The sequence below is a fragment of the Bufo bufo genome, chromosome 5 (genome assembly GCF_905171765.1).
Source record: "Bufo bufo chromosome 5, aBufBuf1.1, whole genome shotgun sequence".
In the NCBI taxonomy this organism is placed as follows: Eukaryota; Metazoa; Chordata; class Amphibia; order Anura; family Bufonidae; genus Bufo; species Bufo bufo.
This window is the reverse complement of record NC_053393.1, coordinates 101803720-101829946: the sequence shown is the minus strand read 5'-3', so window position 1 is coordinate 101829946 and position 26227 is coordinate 101803720. Positions and strand designations below refer to the sequence as shown.

The window sequence follows — 26227 nt, the reverse complement described above, 5'->3', positions numbered from 1 at the left end:
TAAACTGCACGATTTTGGGCCATTTATTAGGGTTACGAACACTCATGCCCAATAATTTACCTGTAATAACAAGCAGCCGATGCTTGTGTAATCGGGGATGTGCTGCGATCATTTATAGAAGAGAAGGGGGGAGGAACAACTGCAGTAGCTCTCGCACTGCCTGACGATCAGGCAGTGTAATACTTCCATTATGCTTGGAGGATACCTGGAGGTGCATGTGATCAGTTTATTTTTGAGCCCAACTCAACAGATACATTTTAATATTACTGTCTTAAATTAAACCTTTCAGGCACCACGTCATAACTATACATCATGTTGAGAGTTAATTTAACCCCTTTAACCACAATGCCATGCTTATACGTCATTCTGGCTCATGGAATGTATAGAGTGGGCTGCTGTGATGAGCCTCTATGGCTCTTCAATCATCAAATGAAGTTGTAGAACTAGCCATGGAAAAAATTGGGCCATAAAAACTCCTTCACTTCCATGGCCCACTTTGGTGGTATTTCTGAACTCAAAATCCCTCTGGTGCTCCTTCTCGATAAGCCCTGCCATGTTTCCAAACAGCAAATTTTGGTCACTTTGTAGTATTTCTGACCTCAGGAGAAATAGCTCAATAAATGTTGGGGTGCTTTTCTACACTTTCATACTCTGTGTCTAAAAAATTATCTATAGGAGAACAATTAAATGTTACTTTTTCTGATAGTTACCCCATTAATTTATTAAAAATAATAGAATTCTGCCATCACTATACTTACTAAACCTCTAAAAAATACCTAGAGTTTTCAAAACAGAGTCAGTTCAGAACCTATGTAAATGTCAATGTAATTTTAAATGAGCCTTCAAACATATACAAAAAAAATCCTTGTGGTGTTTGTTCCCTCCAAGCCCTGTCATGTGTCCAGGCAGCAGATTTGAATCATTTTGTGGGTATTTAAGAAGTCAGGAGCAAGAGTGCAATAAATGTTGAGGTGCTTTTTTCCATTTTCTTGCTCTGTGTCTGAAAAAAAATGTAATATGTTTATTCACTCCTGTTTTCCATAAAATAATGCATCAATACTATGGGCTCAAAAGTTTAATCACACACCTAAATAAATTATTTGAAGGGTGTAATTTCCAAATTGGGGTCACTTGAGGGTGTTTTGCACTGTCCTGGTACATAAGGGGTTCTGCAATTGTGATGTGCTGCATGAAAATTATTCCAGCAAAATCCATTCTCTAAATAGTACTCCTTCCCTGCTGAGCCCTGCCCTGTGCCATAATAGAAACTTATGACCACTAGTGTTGAGCAAGGTTTACAAAAATGTGATTTGGCTGCTTCGCTGAATTTCCCAAAAATTTGCTTCGTGGCTAAATATGTAGTGGACACAATGACGGGGAATGGAGATCACGCTGCCCCCCCTCCCCCCATTATTGAACCCCGCAGATGCCGGATTCATGGCTGATCATGGATAAATATTGAGGGTTTTCAGGGGTTAATCCGTTAATAAATAAATAAATGCTCACCTTATCAATTTGATCACGTAGAGGCCGCTGTGGCCATCTTGAAGACACAGTGTAAAATCTCTCTCGGTGACGTGATGAATCATCACACTGCCCGATGTGGTGACGTCATCCGTCACCGAGCGCGAGATTTCAATCAGTATCTTCATCAAGATGGCCGCGGTGGCCTCTTCGCACGAAAATGGATGAGGTGTTTATGTATTTTATTTTTTCAGCCATTTCAAGAAAAGTTGATTCATTACCACAAAGCACGAGGAAATTCGGTTTCCCAGCAAATCTAATTTTTCCTGAAATTTAGATTGAAGTCAATTCGTTTGGCTTCGATTTGCTAAACACTAATGACCACATATGGGGCATTGCCATATCTGAGAGTAATCATGTAAAAAATTGAGGGGTACTTTTTCTTGTATGACCCGTCATGAAAACTTTAAAAAATGCAACTTATTTAAAAAAAAAAAAAAATTTTTTTATTTTTTCAGCCCAATTCTAATAAATTCTATGAAACACCTGTGAAGTCAAAGTTGTCACAACACCCCTTGATAAATTCCTTGAGGGGTGTTGTTTCCAAAACGTGGTCTGAAATGGCGTCTGAAAAATATCCTAATAAAAAGTAGGTCCTAAAATTTGTAAGGTGCTCTATTATTTCTGAGGCGTTTGAGTCATACTAGGGTCACTTATAGGATATTTCTATAAATGGCAGAACCAGGGTTTTGTTTGTCTGTGTTACAGAAAAAAAAGATTAAATCTGAAAATCTACAAAAAAAAGACATTTTTAATTTTCTTCTCTAGGTGCCATTAAATCCTGTGAAACACCTAAAGGGTTAACAATTTCCTAAATGTCATTTTGAATACTGTAAAGAGTTCAGTTTTTAAAATTGGGTGATTTGTGAGGTGTTTCTATTAGATAGGCCTCTCAATGCCAATTCAGAACTGATTTGGTCCCTAAAAATATAGATTTTATAAATGTTCCTGAACATTAGAAAAATTACTGCTAAATATTTGTCTGGTAAGTCTCAAAAAATAAAACTGGCTGAACAACATCATGTGATGTGGGGGAGTTGCCGTTTTCATGAATGGAGGAGGGCGGGCTAAGGATAATTTGGTCTGCGATTGGTCAGGAGATAAAATGTGATGTGGGTGAGTTGCAGTTTTTTATGAATGGAGGAGGGCGGGCTAAGGATAATGTGGTCAGTGATTGTTCGGGAGACATATTAGAGGAAGTAGGTGTATAGGAGTACTGTGGCTATGTGTGAAAGGGACGGAGAGGGAGTAGTATTGATGAAACTGATAGTAAAGGAATATGAGTAATCTTAGAACGCTACAGGAGGTTTTATACCGATGTACGATAGACCTATGTGAAATGTCCCTGTTTTATGTCTTTTATGTATTTGATATTTTATGTACTTTATATTGTTTTATTGGATATGTATTTGTGTGATTTGATGTCTTGATTATTTAAATCTATAATTGATTGGATCATGTGTGAGTGGGTAGGCGGGTGCAAACCAACCTGACCCGTTATAGTGGTCTGGAGTGGGTGGGATGAATACCCCTGACGAAGCTCGACTGAGCGAAACCCGGGTCGGGTGAATGATCCATTGTATATTGCTCGTATATACTTGTATATTAAGCTTAGAAAGGAGAGGAGGAGAGGCTTTGACTGGCCTGTTTGCTTCCCCATGTCCGTGATTATTTTGCTGGCTTCGATTGTTGATTTCCTGTGACTTCTGAGGCAGCGCGGTCCAACCAAAGAAATGCTTTTACCTGTGTGAACTGTACCCACTTCACCATTGGGACCTTCGATGCCACTGAGCAACATACTTTTTGAGGCTTATTTCTTTCTTATAAACTCAAAAAAAAAAAAAAAGGCAAATAAATTTATGGTAAATTTTAGGTATTTCATGTGGTATAAATACCTGTGCAAATTTTTTTTAATTTTGGAACATTTTTCCAAATTTTCTGTAAAGTATGTAAAGTTAGTTTTTTTTTAAATAAAAAAACACATTGTCCCAAATTTACCACTAACATGAAGTACAATGTGTCATGAAATAGCAAACATAAAATCACTTGGATTCACAAAAGTGTTCCAAGGTTATACCACATAAAACAAGTACAGTGACTCAAACAAGTTCAGTGACTGACCAAGGACAACATCTGCATGAAGTTTTATGTACTCCCTGGGTGTTTGTGGGTTTCCCCTGGGTTCTCTGGTTTCCTCCCACGCTCCAAAGAAATACTGATAAAGAACTTATATTGTAAGCTGCAATGGAGCAATGATAATGCCTGTAAAGAGCTGTGGAATATGTCAGCGCTATATAAGTCAGTAAAATATATTTTTTTAAAATTGAAAGATGGTGCTGCATCCTAAAAGCTAAAATATGCTGTGTCCTGAAAGGTTTAAAGACCAGACCAGGCAGGTAGAATTTGCACCAGATTTATCACAGTGGCTCATGTTGTGTGCTAGATTAGTGCATTTTGCTAAACATATTAGACACTTTCTCTTCCTTACGCCACATCTTGAATGGCTTTGTTTAGACCAAAATTTTAAGCCAAAATTTTGTTGCAGTTTGGCACATTTTAAACTGTACCCCCCTTTTTATTTACTGTGTCCTCTTTTGCAGACACTTTTTAAAACTATGTACTACTGCACAAATATTGTCCAAAACACAAAATAAATCTGGTGCAATGCATGTGCTCCAAATTTTGGTTTTGGATTCTTTTTGTCTCTCCTTACCTTTAGACCACAGATTCTGACCAGATCTGCTTGGACTGTCTCATTCCTGGTGTCTTCTATGGACATTGCTGCCTCTGTCCCTTGATTTCATTGTGCTTGCGTCTGTCAATTTGGTACAATGCTAATTGTTGCAAACTAACTTCCCAATTTTGATCCTGCCTGTATATTGTACGTCATGTTTGACCGTCTTCTGCTATCATACCCTGTTGCTTAGGGCTCTGGTGAGTAATCGTATTCTTTAAGCTTTAGGGTGCATTAACATGACCGGACCAATTAAACAAATTAAAGTCTATTTGGCTATTCACATGGCCGTTTTTTTTTTTTAACGGCCAGTGAATAGCGGCCATCCAAAATTTAGACGTCCTATCTTTGGCTGTTTTCATGAGCAGACGGACCCTATTGAAATGAGTGGGCTCGTATTTAACGGCCATTTAGACTAGAGTGCACCCGTCTAGCAGTCAGAAAAAAAGGACTTTCAGGAGTTAAAAAAAAAAATCACCATTTACATGTGAGGGAGCACTGGCTCCGTAAGGGAAAATAGGACCTAGCATCCTGATGTCACATGATACCACTGGGATCATCAGGTCCTTCTAAGTTCTGAGTGTTCCCACGCGTGCAAGGCGTGAGGTGAGAATCTGTCATTGCGACTGGGGTGAGCATTATATATACTGGGGCACCAAATGGTATACTTATATACAATGGGGCACTATGAGGGGCACTTATTTATACTGGGGTACTATGGGAGCGCCATTGGATATCTATGGAGCACTATGGAGGGCATGATGTATACTGAAGGCACTGCAGGGGTTGGATTTAAAAAACTAAATAATGAACTAAATTGGTTTTTAATGACAATTTTTAACAGACATTAAAAATGGATGCAAAATGTATGCAAACCAGCTGTTAAAAATGGATAGAAAATACATGCATGCAGAGGCAAATGGCCATGAAAAACTGACAATGTATCCGGTTTTTAGCAGCCACTTTTTTCATTGTTGTGTGAATGTACCCTTAAAGGGAACCTGTCCCCGGAATTTTGGGTATAGAGCTGAGGACATGGGATGCTAGATCGCCGCTAGCACATCCGCAATACCCAGTCCCCATAGCTCTGTGTGCTTTTATTGTGTAAAAAAAAACGATTTGATACATATGCAAATTAGTGAACTCTGTGTACTGATTAGGGAGGTCATATGCAAATTAACATAAAAGAGTCATATCTTACATGTGTGACCAGAGAAGAGTCATATTTTCAAACTCTGACTCATCTCAGGTTAATTTGCATATGTATCAAATCGGTTTTTATACACAATAAAAGCACACAGAGCTATGGGGACTGGGTATTGCGGATGTGCTAGCGGCCATCTAGCAACCCATGTCCTCAGCTCTATACCCAAAATCCAGGTGACGGGTTCCCTTTAACCCCCTTAAGGACTCGGCCCTATTTCACCTTCTGGACTTGGCCATTTTTTGCAAATCTGACCAGTGTCACTTTAAGTGCTGATAACTTTAAAATGCTTTGACCTATCCAGGCCATTCTGAGATTGTTTTTTTCGTCACATATTGTACTTCATGACACTGGTAAAATGAAGTAAAAAAATTTCATTTTTATTTATAAAAAAATACCAAATTTACCAAACATTTCAAAAAAATTGCAAATTTCCAAGTTTCAATTTCTCAACTTCTATAATACATAGTAATACCTCCAAAAATAGTTATTACTTTACATTCCCCATATGTCTACTTCATGTTTGGATCATTTTGGGAATGATATTTTATTTTGGGGGACGTTACAAGGCTTAGAAGTTTAGATGCAAATCTTGAAAATTTTCAGAAATTTTCAAAAACCCACTTTTTAGGGACCAGTTCAGGTCTGAAGTCACTTTGCGAGGCTTACATAATAGAAACCACCCAAAAATGACCCTATTCTATAAACTACACCCCTGAAGGTATTCAAAACTGATTTTACAAACTTTGTTAACCCTTTAGGTGTTCCACAAGAATTAATGGAAAATAGAGATACAATTTCAAAATTTCACATTTTTGGCAGATTTTCCATTTTAATAATTTGTTTCCAGTTACAAAGCAAGGGTTAACAGCCAAACCAAACTCAATATTTATGGCCCTGATTCTGTAGTTTACATAAACACCCCATATGTGGTCGTAAACCGCTGTACGGGCACACGGCAGGGCGCAGAAGGAAAGGAATGCCATACGGTTTTTGAAAGGCAGGTTTTGCTGGACTGTTTTTTTTGACACCATGTCTCATTTGAAGCCCCCCTGATGCACCAGGTAAAAGCTGCAAACCGCAGGTCTGAATTACAGCGGACGTCCTGTTCCGATTAACCTCCACCGCGCTGCAATCGCGTTTTAAAGTTAGGACGTACCAGTACGCCCTGGGTCCTTAAGGACTCGGGAAACAGGGCGTACAGGTACGCCCTAAGTCCCTAAGGGGTTAAGGCCTCATGCACACGGCCATTGTGCGGCCGTTCCATGCAGCGGGCCAGACCCATTCAGCTTGTATGGGTCCGTGGTCTGTCCGCACCGCAAAAAAATATGACATGTCATATTTAGTTGCGGTGCGGAACAACGGAAAGAAACACCACGGAAGCACTCCGTAGTGCTTCTGGTGTTCCGTTCCGTGACTCCGTTCCACAACTCCGGAATTGCGGACCCATTCAAGTGAATGGGTCCGCATCCGTGATGCGGGGTGCACACACCCAACGGCCATGGGCATGAGGCCTAAGTTATTCTTGGAATGAGTCTGGGGAAATCACAGCTCACATTAGTCCTGGGGCCAGCAGAGTACCAAAATAGAAGATACTAGTATAGGGATGGCCAAACTGCGGCTCTCCAGCTGTTGTAAAACTACAACTCCCTTCATGCCCTGCTGTAGGCTGATAGCTGTAGGCAGTCTGGGCATGCTGAAAGTTGTAGTTTTGCAACAGCTGGAGAGCTGCAGGTTGGCCATCCCTGTACTAGGGAGTTCTATAGGTCAAAATTTTGATCCATTTGGACTTTTCCTTGAATTTCTATTAGGCTGGGTTCACACGAGCGTTGCGGGAAAAGGTGAGGGTGCGTTGCGGGAACATGCGCGATTTTTCCGAGCGAGTGCAAAACATTGTAATGCGTTTTGCACGCGCGTGAGAAAAATCGGCATGTTTGGTACCCAAACCCGAACTTCTTCACAGAAGTTCGGGTTTGGGATCGGGGTTGTGTAGATTGTATTATTTTCCCTTATAACATGGTTATAAGGGAAAATAATAGCATTCTTAATACAGAATGTATAGTACAATAGCGCTGGAGAGGTTAAAAATAATATATTTATAATTTAACTCACCTTAATCCACTTGATCGCGCAGCCGGCATCTCTTCTGTCTTCTTTTTTGCTGTGTGCAGGAAAAGGACCTGTGGTGGCGTCACTCTGGTCATCACATGGTCCATCACATGATCCATCACCATGGTAAAAGATCATGTGATGGACCATGTGATGACCGGAGTGACGTCACCACAGGTCCTTTTCCTGTACACAGCAAAGAAGAAGACAGAAGAGATGCCGGCTGCGTGAGCAAGTGGATTACGGTGAGTTTAATTATTTTTTATTAACCCCTCCAGCGCTATTGTACTATGCATTCTGTATTCATCCCGATCGTCTCCTAGCAACCATGCGTGAAAATCGCACTGCATCCGCACTTGCTTGCGGATGCTTGAGATTTTCACTCAGCCCCATTCACTTCTATGGGGCCTGCGTTGCGTGATAAACGCACAATACAGAGCATGCTGCGATTTTCATGCAACGCATAAGTGATGCGTGAAAATCACAGCTCATGTGCACAGCCCCATAGAAATGAATGGGTCCGGATTCAGTGCGGGTGCAATGCGTTCACCTCCCGCATTGCACCCGCGCGGAAATCTCGCCCGTGTGAACTCAGCCTTAGAACTAGATGCATTACACAGCAATCTTCATCCTTACAAGTAGGAATGAGAAGGATTTCATGTTGGGGATGTCCTCCAGTTCAGTAGAGGGAACCTTAACTAGCTTTAAGGCCCCTTTCACATGAACAATGCGGATGCAATCAGTTTTGATGCATTTTTCACGTGTGTGAAAAAAACCTGAAGAATTACCAACAACATCTCCTGGCAGCCATCAGTGAAATACGCATTGCATCCGGACTGCATGCGTATTGAATCTGGATGCAATGCGATTTTCATGGAAGCTCCATTCACTTCTATGGGACCAGGGCAGCGTGAAAAACGCAGAATGTAGATGATGCTGCGATTTTCACGTAACAAAGAGATGACGCATTAAAATCAACACTCATGTACACAGACCCATACAAATGAATGGGTCAGGATTCAGTGCGGGTGCTATGTTTTAAATTCACGCATCACTCCCGCGTGGAAAACTCGCTCGTGTGAAAGGGGCCTAAGTCTTTCCCTGCCCTGTGTTGACAGCTGAGACAAGGAGCAAGGAAACTATGGTGTTTCAATTTCAAGACCTGAAAGGATAACCTGACACAACACTCCTTGGATTTGAATTGCCCCTGCTTTTCAACACTTGGACAATAAACTTACTGTATTGGCAGAGATCCCAAGACAGGGGAGTCCCAGGCTTTTACTAAATACCATACAATGCAAAAATTACAATTTGGAAACAGTAAATTTAGCAGGCTCTGAAATTAAATCTTATTAGAAGTATTTTTTATTTTTTTATTCTATTTATGGTAGTTATTGTTCAGCTACCAGCCCTGAAAGTCCAATAACATACATATCCAGCATGGCAAAGAATGGAAAGCGTTTCAGTAAAGATACTCGTAATCAGCTACCAGGACCAGCAATCCTTCGTACCCAAGGGCACATTTTGGAGGACTGTCAGTCATGAAAGCCATTAAATTGTTTCCTGATTAAACCAAATCAAAGGGAACCTTCAACATAAAGATAATATCTACTACAAGTTTAAAAGGGAATGTATCACCTATACTTTAACTAATTAAATCAGGATATTAAAATATTCTGCTATTCAAATCTGTTTTTATTTTCTGATAGATTTTTTTATTCTATTTCAAATGCATGATTACGGGGGCTGCCATCTTACCTGAGCTACAAGCAGCCACATGGACCAGAGCACGCTATATACTAGAGATGTCCATTCACTTGTGTAGGTCAGTTTTGTAGACATGCTATGTGAACTGTACAAGTGTCATTGTGCAGGGAGGAGGAGTTGATAAGCCGTGATCATCACCTATTGTGAATGGTGGATCCTGTTTTGCTATACAGAGGTGTTACCTGTTATTGTAATCCTACCTATTGATGAGCGAAATTCCCCAAATTCCTTCCAGGTCCAATTTGATTGAATTAGCCATCAGATTCAATGTGGTCTGAATAAATTAGTTTTAGCTACCGCTGACAATGTTATGAAAAGGCGCCGTATCCAACGCCAGTTCTAAATGTAAGACAGCTTCCTAGCTGGCTTAGATTTAGACCATGTTGTACCGCTAAAACAGACGTAGCAAAATGATGAATGAGACGGACCTGCTGGCCAGTCCCCTTCCCCGCCCACACCACGCTCACTTTTTTAGACCTGGCGGGAGTGGGGAAAAGTTGCAGATTGCAATGCAAATAACCTTTGATCTGCAATCCGCTGCAGAAATCCACCTAATATAGGAGTATTTCTAGATAGTACATGACCCCCAATGATTTTAAGAAATTAATGTTTTCTATCAGACTGCCAGATAAAGAAGCAAGATTTATCACTCCACAGTGCCGTGGCGGTTTTCTTTCGAACACTCCATCCTACACTTGGCATTGTGTCTGATAATATAAGGCTTCCATGCAGCTGTTCGGTCATGGAAACCTATGCCGTGAAGAACCCAGTGCTGCTGTTCATACCACAGGAGGTTTGGAACTCTGCAGTTATTGAGGCAACAGAGCATTAGCAACTTTTATGTACTGTGCAGCTCAGCGCTCACGAACCTTGCTCTGTCACTTTACATGGTCCGTCATTTGGTAGCTCAGTTGCTGTGGATCCTATAAATGCTATCACTTTGCGATAATATCACTTGCACTTGATGGACTATCTAGAAGGGAGGCAATTTCATGAACTCACTTACAACGATAGCATCCTATCACAGTATCATGTTTGAAATCAGGGATCTCTTTAGAGTAACCCGTTCTTTCACAAATGTTTATAAAGACAGACTGCAAGGCTAGGTGCTGGATTTTACACACCTGTGGCAATAGGACTAAATGAAGCATCCTAATTCACTGACTAAGAGGTGTGTCCTAATACCTTTGTCCATGTAGTGTATACCAAAATACATGATTTTGGCATAAACAGTAAAACTACTTTGAGACAGCCATCCAAAATGGTATTGTTCTAGTGTGGGGTGGTCTTCTCAAAGAAGATGACCAGTATGCATAATGTATACTGAACTACAGATCTGTAAAAGGAAATCTTGTCTGGATAAAGCGGTGACCTTCTCTAAGGCCCCTTTCACATGGGCGAGTATTCCGCGCGGATGCGATGCGTGAGGTGAACGCATTGCACCGGCACTGAATACCGACCCATTCATTTCTATAGGGCTGTGCACCACATGAGCGGTGATTTTCACGCATCACTTGTGCGTTGCGTGAAAATCGCAGCATGCTCTATATTCTGTGTTTTTCACGCAACGCAGGCCCCATAGAAGTGAATGGGGTTGCGTGAAAATCGCAAGCATCCGCAAGCAAGTGCCGATGCAGTGCGATTTTCGCGCACGTTGCTAGGAGACGATTGGGATGGAGACCCGATCATTATTATTTTCCCTTATAACATGGTTATAAGGGAAAATAATAGCATTCTGAATACAGAATGCATAGTAAAACAGCGCTGGAGGGGTTAAAAAAATATAAAAAATAATTTAACTCACCTTAGTCCACTTGATCGCGGCCCGGCATCTCCTTCTGTCTCCTTTGTTGAATAGGACCTGTGGTGAGCATTAATTACAGGAACAGGACCTTTGATGACGTCACTTCGGTCATCACATGGTATGTCACATGATCTTTTACCATGGTGATGGATCATGTGATGACCGGAGTGACGTCATCAAAGGTCCTGTTCCTGTAATTAATGCTCACCACAGGTCCTGTTCAACAAATGAGACAGAAGGAGATGCCGGGCTACGCGATCAAGTGGACTAAGGTGAGTTAAAAAAAAATATATTTTTTTTTTTAACCCCTCCAGCGCTGTTTTACTATGCATTCTGTATTCAGAATGCTATTATTTTCCCTTATAACCATGTTATAAGGGAAACTAATACAATCTACAGAACACCGATCCCAAGCCCGAACTTCTGTGAAGAAGTTCGTGTTTGGGTACCAAACATGCGCGATTTTTCTCACGCGAGTGCAAAACGCATTACAATGTTTTGCACTCGCGCGGAAAAATCGCGGGTGTTCCCGTAATGCACCCGCACATTTTCCCGCAACGCCCGTGTGAACCCAGCCTAAGAGGTGGTGTTTTGGAGAGGTTTCACTGTACTTTTGTACAATACATCAAGCAGACCTTTTTTAGTGAAGACAGTAGCAGAGCTTTATGTTATTCTTAACATGATATTTAGATAGTTTTTTTATGGAATGTGGAGACATGCAAACACGGGTCATACTTTTTGCCAACTTTATTTTTAATACCTACCATATTTAAACTAGACAATTGTAATTTTTAAATCAAAATATAGCAAACAGTAAAAATTGGTGCAGGTTTTGATGCCTTATGATATACACTAGGGAAGGATGAATTTTTCCTTAATGTATAAACTCCTGCCTTTGGCTTGCTCTGGTTATGATTATAATTCATGGTGTTAAAAAAAAATGCTGAAAAATAGCGTGTGAAAATAAATCCTTAGGACAGAATTGAGATCTGTGCTTGCAGCTTGGTAGCCCAAATCCCACCTCCGTTCTTGTCATTGGTTCACGCTCCTGTTTGTTTCTCCCCACATTCGATTTCCCATCTCAAATTGCCTGCTACCTATAAACATAAGTGTGTCACAAGCTCACAAGGAAGTCAGGGCAGGGAGAGCTAATTTCCAGGAGAGCAAGGGCAGAATGATTATAAAAGTACAATTTACTAAAGCACCAGTTAGAAAAAAAGGTATAAAGTAAAAAAACTATAAAGTTGTTTTTTTACTTACCATCATATCTACCCCCATGTTGACTTAAAATTCCTCATAAGTAGAAGCATATGAGATGAATAAGTTCAAATTTATAACAGCAAAGTCTGTAATTAAAGGGGTTTCTAAAATTAAAAAAAAATGTTTTTGCCACCTTAAGTATAATATGGGTGATGGCTTCCATGTACATGGATGGTCTAGTATCCAGATTTGTTATTCTGCTTGCTTCCCCGCCAGTCATATGACCTTGGCACTCCATTCCTCCTTTTAAGACTAATGGGCGGGTTTTATTATACCTTGTATGTCACAGGGATTTTTTTTCCTCCCACACTTCCCTTCAATGCAGCACCCTTTAATCTGTCCACACAGTCTAAACCCCTCACCATCCATTCTGCCAGAACTCCTCCATCGGCTGTATATCTTCCACCTGTAGTGTGCGCAGGCTGATGTGGATCTCGGCTGCATAGACCCATGTGCGCCGATCACTAGGGGCATGTTCCTACATAACAGTTAAAGAGGACCTTTCACTGGTTTTTGTATCTCAAACTGGTATCCTGTAGATACAAACACATTTTTTTCCCAAAAATACCCCTGTAGATACAAACACATTTTTTTCCCAAAAATACCTCTCCACTCCACCACTATGCTCCCTCAATGTTATTGGTATACCATATGCAAATTCAGACTATCAATATAGGAAGGAGGAGCAGTGGACTGCGTCACAACCAGGGAGAAGGTGAGCTGTTCTTGAGAGAACAGGTTATGTACGCGTGCACAGCAAGTACTATACTCACGTACTATCTTGCATAGATTTGGTAAATCTCACGAGAACAGCTCACCTTCTCACTGGATATGAAGTGGTCAGCTGCAATTGGATGACGTCACAGCTAGGGAGAAGGAGGTGCCCACTAAAGAAATTAGGTGTCTCCTCCTCCTTGTACTGATGGTTCAAATTAGCATATAGTACACCAAAAACAGTAGAAGGGGGCACAACAGTGGAGCAAAGAGGTATTTTGAAAAAAAGAGTATTTAATTTAAAAAAAAGAATCTGGTAAGCATACTAGTTTGTGATATAAAAACTTATAAAAGGTCCTCTTTAAGGCAGCAAAAAAAGTTTTACCAGTGATTTACCAGGGAAACCCCTTGTATTTCGCAAACTTCAACTACCGATACATGATTAACCTTTTTGAGCTTCAGTTATTGTGAAATCATGAGACTTGTTCAAAAAACCTTCTCTCTGTGGCTAGTTAGCACCAAAATTGGGAACATCTGTTTTATAGTCACTGACAAATCTGAAGTTTTTTTGTTTGTTTTACATTTAAAAAAATGATATAAAGGTTACATGCCACCTAAAATGTTCACTCTCAAAGCTATTGCAGTGACCAGTGTCCCCCTTAGAAGCTGGCAGTGTTGCGTGTGATTTGCTGTGGGAAGAGGGACTGATATGAGTGACGAGACTCTCTGTACACACTATATAAATGAATAAAATCATATTTTAAAAATGTTGGTTCATTATTCCAAAACAGGTCTGAAATGAAATATAAAGTTGGATGTCCAGTGCAACATGAAGACTCACAACAACTTTGACACTACAATGAATTCAGATCAGAGTTGGCTCTACCTGTATTCAAGAAGGAGCAGCAGCATGATGACTAGTATATCGTCTTGAATGCCATTGAACAAGCACAATTTATGGATTTTAAAAAAATGCTATACTTTTATTTTTTTTCCTTGTATAGATAGGAACAATAGGAGCTGGTAGGAAAAGGGGCAACAAGAGAGAAGTAACTGAACGATTGACTACCTGACAACTATCATGCTAAACTTTGGGCACCAAGGGGAGTACCACGTCTCCTTGGGTACCAAAACATCCTTTAATACCCTTGTTTAGAAGTTCTAATATATTAAACAGTTTCTCCAGGAATAAGGTGTTTTTTAAAAGTGCCCCCAGCCTACCTTTCATACTTACTTGCTCCCCACCACACCTGTCCTCTGTGCTTCCTCCATGTTCCAGTCCCCACAGTGTTTACATCTGGCATAGCATGATCATGATCACATGCACCACTCTAGCCACTTACCGGACTTCAGCGGTGATGTGGCCATGAGCTACACGACATGGCTGAAGCCAGTCACCGGCTGGAGAGGAGCATGTGACCAGATGTAAAAACTGCGGGGAGTGGAAAATGGAGACATTGGTGGCAGTGTGGAGGACCGAAGTGGATGGGTGCAGGTAGGTATGAATCTTTTGTAAATAGGGGAAGGCTGCTGGCACTTTTGAAAAACTAATTATTCACTGAGAACCCCTTTAAAAGGGTTGTGCAAAAATGAAGGTGTTGGGAAACCCCCCATTTGTCCGGACCTGTAAAGGGAAGCTTACTCGCCTGATTCCTGTCACCAGATCCCCACTCCTTCTCCTGCAGGCCTGTGATGCCTAGCTGGGCTCCCTTGATGTCAACATCTGGTTTGACATTGCTGTAGCCAGTCACTGGCCATGGCGAACACCAGATCCCCTTGGGTCATGTGACTATTTGTCATGACATAAAGGGAGCTGGTCACTATTGCAATCAGTGAATGGCTGCAGTGATGTCAAATTGGATGTTGACATCAAGGGAGCCCAGTGGAACATCACAGGCCAGCAGAAGAAGGAGGGAGGATCCGGTGCCGGGAATCAGGTAAGTTATCTTCACTTCACAGGTCCTGACTCCTGACGAATGGGGGGAACAATGCCCTGCTGTAGGCTGATAGCTGTAGGTTGTTCGGCCATGCTGGGATTTGTAGTTTTGCAACATCTGGAGGGCCACAGGTTGAGCATGCCTGCTTTAGATAAGTGAAAGAAATGATCATAGGGCATATTGAATACTGAAATCCAACATGCCCAATCCTTCTTTATCAGGAAATTTGACTGAGGAACAATTCAGAGAACCCTATACATTAAATTGTGGCATAAAAATGCCCAAATCATCAGATTTCATCAACTGTGATCTAATTTGTTCAGTCAGTTGTTTTTTGTTGTCTTTACATTGTTGTAGAAATGATGTACCAGTAATTATTGTTAAAGCTTCTTCATTAGTATTTATCAAAGACACTCACACACTGTCATTCAATGAAGACTTTGTGTTAATTATGGAGCAATCATGTGAATGTGAACATAAATGGTAATAACCTGATATTAGAATATTACAATTTCACTAAATACGGAGCTTGTGTAAAGGGTAGATTAAGCCTTGCTCTTCATTAATTACAACTGACTTAGGTTTTTGCAAGCCATGTCTTCATCTGTTGTAAACCTTACTACACTTTGGTATAGTGGGTCATAATGTCATAATTGCTGGTATTCAGAGGTTACCTGAGGCTGCATACTTTTCTTTAAATGAGGTAAGCTTATGGAAAAGCATAATTGTATGAACAAAGCCTTCTGGGATTTAATTCCAGAGATAATTATACTTAAACATATCTCTCAATTAAGATACATTATTGTGTATAGAGTATGAGATCAAATGGAATATGTCTCCTAGCAGTTTTGTGACTAGTGATAGACAGCCTGCAGAATGGGATGGATGGATAGATAGATAGATAGATAGATAGATAGATAGATAGATAGATAGATAGATAGATAGATAGATATGAGATAGATAAGAGATAGATAGATATGAGATAGATAGATAGATAGATAGATAGATAGATAGATAGATAGATATGAGATAGATAAGAGATAGATAGATATGAGATAGATAGATAGATAGATAGATAGATAGATAGATAGATATGAGATAGATATACATATTAGATAGATATGAGATATATAGATAGATAGATAGATAGATAAGAGAGATAGATAGATAGATAGATAAGAGATAGATAGATAGATAGATAGATAGATAAGAGAGATAGATAGATAGATAGATAAGAGATAGATAGATAGATAGATAGATAGATAGATAGATAGATAGATACAGACATAGATAGATAGATAAGAGAGATAGATAGATAGATAGATAGATAGATAGATAGATAGATAGATAGATAGATAGATAGATAGATAGATAAGAGAGATAGATAGATAGATAGATAGATAAGAGATAGATAGATAGATAGATAGATAGATAGATAGATACAGACATAGATAGATAGATAAGAGAGATAGATAGATAGATAGATAGATAGATAGATAGATAGATAGATAGATAGATGATAGATAGATAGATAGAGAGAGAGAGAGAGAGAGAGAGAGAGATAGATAGATAGATAGAAGATATATGATATATGATAGATAGAAGATAGATAGATAGATAGATAGATAGATAGATAGATAGATAGATAGATAGATAGATATGAGATAGATAGATAGATAGATAGATAGATGATATATGATAGATAGATAGATAGATAGATAGATATTAGATAGATAAGAGATAGATAGATAGATAGATAGATAGACAGATAGATATGAGATAGATAGATAGATAGATAGATAGATAGATATGAGATAGATAGATAGATAGAAGATATATGATAGATAGATAGATAGATAGATAGATAGATAGATAGATATTAGATAGATAAGAGATAGATAGATAGATAGATAGATAGATAGATAGACAGATAGATATGAGATAGATAGATAGATAGATAGATAGATAGACAGATAGATATGAGATAATAGATAGATAGATACTCCAGAATATGCAAACAACGAGGCAGCACTCTAAGATAAGGTGAAAGGGGTGTTGGTTCTGCTTTATTCCTCACGCTTGGGGAATAAAAGGGGTCCCACACCCCTTTCACCTCACCTTAGAGTGCTGCCTCGTTGTTTGCATATTCTGGAGTATCTCGTGGACCTTCTACCTGTATTCCCTGATGGATTGCATGTAGCCAAGCTAACATTTATTCTGATAACTCTGATAACACAAATCACAATGTTATCCCATCTTGTGTCAAAAACCATTAAAATACATGCTCTATTTTGTCCATGTTCAGGGATCAATCGCGCCGATTATAGTGTGCGGGTCCGTGAAAACCACAGATGCAACATGGATGCCATCCGTGTTTCACGGATCATTAGGTTGAGATGCTTAGAAATTATTTTTCAGCTGTGCAGTGACAGTGAAACATGGGTGACACACGGACAGCAAAAAACTGACACACGGACCCAACACGGATCCATCACAGACATCTTCACGGAAGCATCCCTGACCACCTTTTCACGAATTAAACCATGGACACGGATGTGTGAATGAGGCTTTAACCATCAAGTCTAGCTTAGATAGATAGAATTAATACATATGTCAGGGTGTGTCAGCACAGTGCAGCGATACCATTGTGAAATGGCAGGCAGAAAATGTGTAGTGTTTCCAGTAGCAGCAAAGTGGATGAGATGTATCAAATCTCATCCACACACAGCAGAAATAAAATCTCTTATATGCCCATTTACGCTGTGAATTTCCACCAGATTTCGCCTCTTTCAAAGGACACGGTCATATACACTAAATCTGGAGCAAGTGTACAACAATTCTGCGTCTAACTTATGCAGATTTTGGCACAAATTCATTTAGGATGTTGCAGATTTGCAGTAAAATCTGTGGCATATTTTTTTTTAATGCCAAATATATACCCGCTTAAGAGGGGTTTCATCGGTTTCCAATGCTATATGTTCACTTTTCATAAGATAAATAATTGCTGATACAGATTTGTTGCTATGACACAAAATCAAAGAGAAGTTTGTATTCATAACATAAAGGATCGCTGAACTGCGAAATGCAATGTATTGTCAATAAAGTATCTGTTTTTATTTTATTCCTCTTTCAATTGTGCCATTTTGGTCTCCAATTGTGCAATATGTGCAGCAAGTATTTACATTTCAATAGGATGTCACTGGCACAAGTGCTGCACTTACTCCTGAAATGGAAGAGTCTTATTGTTCCATTCATCCTATATCACACACAAAGTCAGAGGAATTTTGGTCTGATCACTATGCAATTTGCTTTTACGGGGCTTGGTGAATACACCACTTAATGTAGTAGTAGCTGCTGCAGGAAAATGATTTCATGCACTATAATCCTCAACACTTCATCCTTCTGTCTTGGTGCCTCTCTACAATAGCTCCACTTTGATGTGCTAGGCGAGCCACTCTCTCCACTGTATTGATCATGACTAGAGGTTGCAGGCCCATGGCAGTAAGTTTGAAGTCTCATCATAATAGTAAGAACAAGACGGCAATATAAATGTTCCATGCCTGGATTATCAGGCAAAGTTCTAACCACTGATGTTGGACAGATGTGTAACTTTAAAAGCATTACGTTCTCCAAAGCTTTAGATATGTCCTGAACTCGCTCAAACAGAATGGGATGACTTTTATTTCTCCAGGATTAAACTGATAAAGACAATTGAGTGGTTTAATTGGACGAGCCCCATGTCCTACCTGACTGAACACACCCAGTCATCGGTGAGGAGGATCTAGCAGAAACAGGGTTAAGAAAATGACTTCAAGGAACATTTTTTTTTTTTTACACTTTCCAAGAGATAACTGCTGAGGATTTTCTTATTACCAGGACTTAGGAGAAGCAAGAAGAAGATCATCTTTACAAGTTTGTCAAGACATGGCAGGGATTAGTCTAATTTTGATTTGCAGTGATTGCGTTGGTGGAGAAGATCTAGGGTAACTCTATAAAAGAGAGAATTTCAACTGCTACCCATAAGTCACACAAGTAAACGTGTAGTCATTTTGCGACTTGTCTATGCTACATCCTAGGACCTGGACTAAAGCAGTCCTTCAGAATTCCTTTTTTTATTTTTTTATTTTTACTAATGACCTTTTGGCGCTAGTTTTATAATACCAACCATTAGCATTTCAATTTGTTTTTGCTAGAAGTTGCAAAAATGTCACGACTGCTTACAACTGTAGTAAAGCTTTCCAAAAATAATGGTAATAGTCGGCCTTAGGGCTTACGTTAAGAACTGGCAACGTAAACAATATTCCAAATGCTATACAACTAGCGGGCTCCGTAGACTTCAATGGCTTATTTCCAGAACAGGATTTGACATCATTGTATGTACTATATTCTATACGCCTATTTTTTACCGTCTTACAGTGTTGGCTCCATGGGTGTAATGATAGCCACAGCAGCCATAGCCACTTAATATGGGGCTCAGAGTTTCAGGAGGGAGGGGGTCTAGTAAGGTGCAAGAACATTGTACCTTTTTGTGGGAATTCTGATATATTGTGCTGTTATCCATACCTTTAGTTATTGTTACTAATGCTGCTGTTTTATTGTTCCTACACCGGGCATTAAGAGCCCTATTTATTTTAGTGACGCCCCTGTGTCAGTCTACAATATTAACATTTTCTATTTGATTTTCTTCTGGTTCTAAACACATTTTGGGCCTAATGCTCATCAATATCCCCTTACAGAGTTCTAAAATTATGAGGAAGAAGAGCCATGTTGTTATTTCTAAGCATGAATAAAATAGCTGGACAATCATGGCAGGTGAACCTGTAATGTGCTTTGTTTCCTAGGATAAAAAAATATTAAAATGAAAAACAAATGTTTCTTTTTTTTTTTTACATTTACAGCAAAATGCAATAGAAATTGAGGTTTTATACAATATTTCCATAGATCAGGTGAGAATATGCTATGTAGCCTTCACCCTTTAAACACCTGACACTGTTACAAAACACTTAATCCTTAATACTAGGCCAAAAACCCAATTCCACAAAAACAAAAGTCTAGTTTAGTGTTTCAGTGATCCCACTGGTCATATGTTGGATATTATTGTATTCCAGATCCATGAAATACACCAAGGATTTTGGACAAAATACACATTCACACCATATTTTATAGAATGTTCTTTATTTAAAATGAACCTTCCTCTTCTAATGAAGAGGTTAATTAAAATAAAATGTCTGATCCTATTAAGCTAAGGATACTATAGAAGAGAAAATCATTTGATCAGATTGCAGAATTTTGCAGTGATTTACGGGCTGTGTGTTAGTAACGGATGCCTCTTCCTCAAATACACAAGGTGCAGTAATATCAGTACGTTTTACTCTCAACCTGCACTGCAGAATGAAAAGGGCATTTATCAAAAGCCCATGCAAATCAAATCTTGAAATCTGGGGACTAAGGGTCCAAAAATGTACAAAAAAAGTGATCTATGCTAAATTCAGAGACAAATAGTGCAGCATTATGTCCCAATTAGGAGCCGTATTATTTACTGTATTCTCTTTTCATTTTTAACATCTGAAAAAAACCTGAAATAAATAATCGAATCCTTAATATTCAGAGTAAAGTATAAGGGGATAGCATGCAAAATAGAAATAGTCTAGCACTGCAATGTTTAAAATTGAAATTTTTGTAGATATATCATTTTTATCAGTAAAAAATAAAGGCGAACAAACAGTCTTTTCTGTGGTTGGTTCACAGCAATACAAATTTACTAGGGTGAGATATTTCTGCAGCTAAAGACATCAAGTCAAAGAAAACAATACATAGTGACAAATAATGAATATGACAGAAATATTTCAAAGAACATGCATTAGTTGTGGGGGGGATAAAAAAAAAAGGGCGTAAAAAAAACGTGAGTCGTTGGTTACCTTTCGCAGATGAAAATATCTGCAGTGCAAAAATAAAAGCTATAATTTTGTCTACATGCACAAGCCACGGAGAGTCTGAGGCAGAGGTAAGTAATTCTCTAGGTATTGTTGCATTGAGGTAACCCTTCAGACAATAACAAGGGAAGGCAAGCAAAAAGTGGACAGAACGAGCAGGTAAGCCATGTGTTGGATGGGCACCGCTTAGTGGCAGGGGCATTCTAGGTGGCAGAGGTAATACATGGCAATAGTAAAAATGCATCAAGTAGATGAAATAATCATATCATTATTATCATTAATGTACCAGTTCATTACTAACTAGAAAAATCAGACTAACATGCTGCTAAAAGTAAAAGAAGGACGACATTTCGACGTAAATCCAGCAGGGAAAAAAAAATCCTTCTTTTTTACCCCAAAAAGAATTTAAATAACTTGAGAGCATGTAGGCTGATGATATTCTACCTAAACATATCTATACATTAACGTGGAATGAGAAGCGAGCGAATGAAAAAATGAAGCAGGGGAATGATATGAATGACAAGTCTCAGGGAGAAAGGGTTAACGGAGGAAGCAGGAGGGGAAGAGACAGATTGGAGCATGTGTTGCAGTGAGTAAGAAGTAGCATGGTCTGAGGGTTAGGTTAGATTTCCAAAGCTCTTATAGCTGATCGACCAGCCCGTCGGAGTCACTATTCAACCCGAGTCCCAAACACACGCCTCACTAACTACTTTACAGCCACTTCCATTGATTTTCTTTATCAAATAAACATAATACCCGTTACAGCAACACTTCCTCTTCTCGCAGTCAAAATGCCACAAGCATGCAGCCTGCATTTCTCCACTTTGCAGATTCCTACCTTCCAAATAAATGGCATCATGTAGCAACAAAAAAATAAAAAAATAGCCATGAAAAATACAGTAATTGCAAAGAAGATTTTATTATGACCTTCAGAGCAGCGAGTAGTTTAAGGCAGTCAAAGTTTAAGATAATATAAAATACCTAAAAATGTGTAAAGCCACGCAGATAGACATCATAAAGGTCCTTATCAATGGTTAATTTCCAACATGTGTTCCCTCTAAATCTATTTAGTATACTGATTTTCAGCAGCCTCTCCCTGATATAGGTCACAGCCATTCCTTTCAATTGTCTTTATTAAAATCGTGATTTCCAAATCCAAAAGAAAGGTATTAAAATGTCCTTAAAATGCTGTCTTTTGAACTATGTTCTCTTAGGTATGTCAAAGGGTTGTTGAATTATTCATTATTATAATTACTATCATCATTGTCCTTATTATATTATTAGACCTTTCCAGGTGGAAATAATTTTATTATAGCAATTCAATATCTTAAGAATGCTTCATTTGCCTTCTGATAATCATTTATTTGGGGGGGGGGGGGGGGGGGTTTGTTAGAAAATGAGGTAGATAAATATTTGAAAGGACTTGTAGTCTGTTATAGATTTTAGTTTATCTAATCAATTGAAATGCCAATAATTTGATTAAAGATTTAGGGTTTAATAAGCCGCCTATTGATGGAGTTTGGGTTTCACAGGAGGGCGTTGTGTTTTTGTATTTTTAAGGTGTTTTATGTGAGATTTGTAGGATCCCTGCATCACATTATGTCTTTTGCATGCTGACATGTTTTTCATGTAAGTTTTTCAAATGCTAATAAAGGTTTAAAATTGACAAACGTGACGCAAATAAAGTAACAAATTGATCTATCCAAGGGCTGCTCTGTCTTGGTCAACGTACTTAGGAAGAAGCCCTTAAAAAATCCAGGTGAATTATATGTGATCATACAGTGATTGCAGAATATTAAATTAAACTTAGATAAATCCGCATTGAAGGAGGCAGCACCCAATCCTGAATTTATTTCCCATTTTCTATAACAGCATCACTGCGCTCCTCTCTTTGCAATGACAATGTGCCAAATCTCTGCATTTTGAAAACATTTTCCATATGCTTTAACAGGAGGCTGATAGACAAAAGGACAGAAGATGAGCTTTTTTTCTCCTGAGGTATAGTTTCCTTTCATCTTTCATTTTTTTCTTGGAAAAAACAAAAATAAATGTGAAATTTGAAAGAATTTTTTGATGCCTTTACAATTTCTTCATATTTTAAGCAAATTTTTGCGATGTCTGAAGGGACAATGCTGCATGCTGTATGGATCAGTATCTCGGTAGAATCAATTGATCCGTTTAGTTTGTGGTATTTTTTCCTGCAGTTCAATCTGTTTTATGTTAACTTTGCTACTGTTTTTAGGGAGCATTTTAGTGGGGTTTTTTTCAGATTCTTTTCTTTGTTACACTTTTTTCTCAAGGTTTATGATAGATTCTTAAGCTAAACTGGGTTTAATGATGAACTCTTTTCATCTGTATGTTATACATTTGGATGCATTTACATTCCCGGGCTAATATTATTTATTTATAATGGTATGTTTATGCTGTTTTGTTTTTTTGTAGAAGATCTTGGAATTGTCCTACTTTGTAAACCATTGGTATCATCATGGTAATTGTGTGCACTTTGCATGCCAGAATATTTTAGAATTATTTTTATTTGAAGGATTTAGGAAGTGTTTCATTTTTGGAGTGAGGTCAATGATTTCTTTTGCTGGTTTGGTGTCGGGGGGGTCATTTGAGAGCTTTGGAGATAGTAGGATGCTTTTCTTCTAGGACTACAGTGATGTGATCTGTTTATAAACACTGGATGGTTGCCTAGAATGGGGGGGAGGCTGTCAGAGAGCTTTGACCTCTTAAAGCCCAGAGGGCTCCTGAACCCATAACCCTGTCTGCGCCCTGGCTCTTTCTACCTTCCCTTCTCCCTTCCGTGTCATCTTTTTTTCCCTTTTTTATTCCAGTGCTCTGTGTCTTTGTTCATAATTCTGCTTTCCTTGCTTCCTTCCAGGCGACCTTTGCTCTTTTTTTTCCCCTCTTTCAATGTTTCTTCACTATCACATCTTTTACATGCATTCTGATTTTATTCTGTCACTTATTTTATTAGAAAAAAAAAAATCCTCCTCCTTTTTATTTATTTTTTATTTTTTTATTTTTTTTAGCCTCTTTCTATTTTGCCTGGCCCTCTACACTTGTGAATGTTGCCCTAGGCACCACGTGGGTGATAAAAGTAGCATGAAAGTTACATGGTGATAGTATCCTACTCAGATGAACAAGCTTTCTGCTGGCACTTAAGAGTAATATTAACTGAGAGAAAGGCTCCTACCGGTGACCTGCACCTCGCCAAATCTCTCTAGCCAAGTGTTTCCTTTCTCTTGAGATCATTTTGTTTCCAATCAAAAGTCAGCTAGAGAACCCAAGAGAGTGATTGTCGTCAGCCATAAGTTTGTCTTAATTGTTTGTTTTGTTTGGATCAGCTGACACTTAAAAAGAGGGCAGTAATTGACAGTGGGGGCAACTGTATTTACAACACATTTACATATGTACATGTCAGTGGGTGCTAATGATGTGCGTATGTTGCAGGCAATTACAATTAATTATGTGGTTTGCCAAAAATATCAACATTATCTGAACAAACGTGGGACAGGTTGCTATGGGATTGACGTCTGATATGAAAGAGAAGTTGATAAGTTGATGGATATGCAAGGCTTTTTTTGAGGGATTTTGTTTTTTTGCATTACATTTTTTTTTTATTATTTATTTATTTGGTAAAGGTTAGTTAACACGCTGCACTGTCAAATAGCCCCCGGGAGAAAGAGAGGCAACAAGAAAAGCTATAGAATTGGGGGCTGGGGATCTGAAAGTGTCTCCAGCTCAGACAAAGGGTCTCTAACACTGAAATCTTGTAATACCTCGTTTCAAACTGAGCTGGTCTATAGACTTAGTGAACATCGTCAAAAGACATGGGTTCGCTTTCTCCTGGGCTTGGGGGTGGGTGGGAGGGAATTGGGACAGTTATTAGTGATGGGACATCTATTAAAAGGGAGATGCTATGTAATTACAGGTTTTAGCATGTCCTTGCTGAAGATTTTATATATATTTTTTTGTTTTCTTGAACTTGTTTGCAGGGATCAATTTACTGAACAAATATTTTTTATTTTTTTTTATTTATGGCAAAGTGACCACACGTCCCATAAAAAGAGCAGTAGTGTCCTAGTTATACAAGGAATGTTGATTGTTTAACCCCTTAGGTGCTGAATAGGCCCTGGACACAGCACAGAAAGGTTTGGAGAGCGACAGTGTTTGCTTTTGCTGTTCATATGGTGCTTGTTGTACAGTTTGTGACTCGAACTGATGTAAATGTTAACTGTTAGGATGGGATATCGATAAGAGGAGAGATCAGAGGTTGTGTGTGAGGCATTTGTGTAAGATCATAAGACAGAGGGTGGGAATGACAGGAAGAGGAGCAGAAGAAAAGGGGAGTGAGGACGTAGAGGCGATTAGTAAAATAAATGATTTTTTTAGGGGGGGAAATAAATGTTAATTCAACCATAGGAGAGCTTCTCACGACTGAAGAGTATTCTCATACGACCAAAGACTACAAAGAGGATGCATACCAGAGATTATTTGCAAACATGAAGAAACAGTGAGAATACGAGAGAGGTGTTGCATGAACTGAGAAGAAGCTTTTTAGCTCATACTGCAGCTAGAACAGCTCCTGAGACAATAATGCTCACAGAATAATAAATGAACTTGATGAACTTAGGAAATTGAGGAAGGAAGAAGCTGGTGGTAGGAGGGGGTGTGTGGACAGTAGAAGCATGGATCCTACACAATCTTTGGAGTGAAGAGTCATAAAAATAGAAATAATGAAAAGAAATAAAAAGAAAAAGAGTGAGAAATCAAAGTAAAAGAAGATATAAATAATAACCATGACAGAGGTTAATAAAACAAACCTGAATGGATCTGCCTAACGCTGCCTGCCTCCTTGCTTCGTCCCTTGCTCGCTTTCATCCATCCTTCCCTCCCCTCCTTTCTCCTCTCCCGGGTTGCTTCTGCCTCCTCTCTGTCCTTTCTCTTGCACTCTTCGTATCGTCCCCTTCACATCTGCCAACCTGGCTCTCTCTCTCCGCTTTAACCTTCTTCGATTTTTCCTAGATCCCTGGCCATCCCTGATTTTCTACTAACTGAACTTCCCGTAGTATCTTTTTTTTTTTTTTTTTCCCCAGAGTTACTATTTTTAGGAAGAGAGAGAGAGAGAGAGAGAGAGGGGGCAGAGAATAAAAGGGTTAGGAGGGGCAGTAAACATTCACAGGGGAAAGAATGAAAAGGAGAACTCACCTCTTCACATTCCCTGCCTTCTCTTTT

General features: G+C 39.0%; 1 long non-coding RNA gene across 1 annotated transcript; it reads right to left on the bottom strand.

Moving 5' to 3' along the window:
* Positions 1-798: 798 nt before the first annotated feature.
* Positions 799-26227, bottom strand: LOC121002327. The gene is made up of 2 exons (XR_005779286.1): positions 25816-26227; positions 799-1000 (listed from the first exon to the last, which is right to left on the bottom strand). It is a non-coding gene; the product is annotated as an uncharacterized LOC121002327 (long non-coding RNA).